Genomic DNA, 2,621 nt, shown 5'->3' on the forward strand with positions numbered 1-2,621 from the left:
GTTCCTAATGTGTGAGCATCTCAGTTGCCCTATATAATTTCGGATGTCATTGAAAAGCACATCAAATGTTTTTCTAGCTTACTTCGTTTCTTACTTTTAGACAACCATTTCACAAGAAATTTCACCATATTTCCAAAATTTTTTATTCCTTTGCCTTTGGTCTATAAAATCAGTCTGATGTCCTAGATACTTGATTTTTATTTGTGTGACGATGACTTGAATTAATTATTGAGTTGATCAATGCAGAGAAAATCCTACAGCTGTTTAGTGACAAACTTAATGAGCCTCTTAATGATCTTTAAGAGTGACAGTGCTGTTATGAACTTTAATTACTAAAGTTTACAATTTATATGCTGATACAAGTCCCTGGATGAGATTCGGAAACACTACTACAAGTATCCCAAGACAATCTTCGAACCAAGTTTGGTCCCACGTTTGGTCCCTGTTGTGGATGTACATGCAGTTGAGTCAAGCGTACACACTACCAGGTCATTACCAAGTATTGCATCACGTGCAAAATGATAAGGCGAATGAAAGTCTTAGATTTATGTGAAGAGTTGTGGGATAAGACAGTACGTCCTTAAAGAAAAGCTGTGTAGAAGGCGATGGTGGGACAAGCGTCTGGTGTACTTAGCAAGTAAACGTGACTGCAGATATCGATGTTTGAGGCCCACTGTAACATGAATGTACAGCCTTAACGAAAGGCTCAAAAACTTACGTAGTTATCTCTGGAAAAAATTCGCGTTCTCACAAAAGTTTTTGAATGTATTTAGACAGCCAGTATCGGAGAAAGATTGTTCTGCTGCCTACTGTCAAAGTCTTTCTCTAAGTCTACAAAGGCTATAAAAGTAGGTTCACCTTTCTTCAGCCTATCTTCTACAGTAAGTCGTCGCGACATTCGCATGTGCTAACGGTTCACCGGATCCCAAACTGATCTCCCTGGATGTTGGCTTTACGTGTCTCTCCAGTCATCTGCAAACCGCTCGAGCCAGTATTTCGCAAGCATGATTTATTAAACTGAAAAATCGGTAAAATTCACACGTCTCTGTTTGGAACAGAATTCATTCGGTTCTTCTTGAAATATGCATCTTGCACACCAGAGCAGTAGTTTTGTCGCAAAATGGCTCTCTCAAGGATTTCGGAATCTCTGAGGGAATATCGTAGTCTAAAGGAGCTTTGCTTCGACATACGTCTTCTTGAGTAATGCGCTATAAAGTCTCATGTTTTCAGCCATGTTTCAAATATATCGGATCTCTCATTAGGGATGTATGTACGTGAATAGTCTGGCCCTTGATCGTAATAAACATTTCGAATAATAGTGCGTAGAAGGCATATAGGTCAACACATCTTTCTAAGCGTGGATCATCTAGCGTAGCCCGCAATATCTGAGTCACACTACCGATTCGCTGCAATGAGTTTCCAGCCCGTTACACCCGTGTTATTAACACCGACTAGTAGCGACTGGTCCAAATTTTGCACATCTCGACTGCCCATTTGCACACCAAACGTTGCTTTGCCAATCTCATGCCGTAATAATCGTACTCTGTAAAAGGTTTTCTTTTTTCCCTTTTATTTCCGTTGTCTATTTCTCTGCTTATGAGCGAGATCTTTGTAGCGCGAAATATTCCGTCACCGACCTCGCTGCAGCTCACCTTCCCATTCCCTTTCGTGTGCGCCGCCTGTCTCTGTAATAAGGTTCGCTCCCTAGCGTCCCTTCCACATTCTCTTTCCCTTGCTCATTATAACAGAGAACTGTGTCCGTGTCATAACCGACTGCTGCGAAGTAACGACCTGGTGAGTGCGGCCGAAAGATAACCTCCTGCAGCATTCTGTTTTCTGTATGACATTTCTCGACAGTTGAACGTGTAACTGGTAAAACTTCTGAATACTTCACAGTTATACATGTTATTCCTCTTACCTTTGCTTCGATATTAACACAGGAAAGATTTCGTAACCTTTATCGAAGCGTGCTGCTGGTACTTTTAGAACAGTTTTTTGATAATTATTACGGTCTTTAACAATTTTCCTCCTTTAATTTTCTTTCCTTAACGCTGACAGAAGCGTTGCAGTCACGTTCATACAATTACAATCCATCTTCAGTTTAAAGCTTTATTTCTGTGTATCGTTCCCATCTTTATATTTGACGCGTGCAACGATTACTCAAAGGTTTCGATTCTAATCTAGTAATAATTCGTGCGTCAAAAATTTTCTACGTTTATTTCATGATTTTTTTAAATTAACGTATAAAATACACTGCTTACAAATTCGCTACACCTTATTTGCTTTGGAATAGATAGACTTGACGTGAATATGAGAAATATCTCCATCTCAGGTATTGCTAAGGAACAGAGACATTGTTGGGCAGGAATAACCACAGGCAATGATGGACGACATGAAACACAATACGTTCGTAACATAGGTGGAATGGCAGAGTAACAGACATATATAACCTTCATGTTTCACGCGGAGTAGACTCCCAACATAAAGGACGATATCGGACTGTCAGTAAGGAATATGTCATCCTCTGTCACTAATGCACATTTTGCATCTGTTATTCATGCTGGGTATCAAATTGGCCAGGGATCCTTGGGGGTCTAGGGGAGGATGTTGTCGCATTCCTC

The sequence above is a fragment of the Schistocerca serialis genome, chromosome 8 (assembly GCF_023864345.2).
Source record: "Schistocerca serialis cubense isolate TAMUIC-IGC-003099 chromosome 8, iqSchSeri2.2, whole genome shotgun sequence".
NCBI lineage: Eukaryota > Metazoa > Arthropoda > Insecta > Orthoptera > Acrididae > Schistocerca > Schistocerca serialis.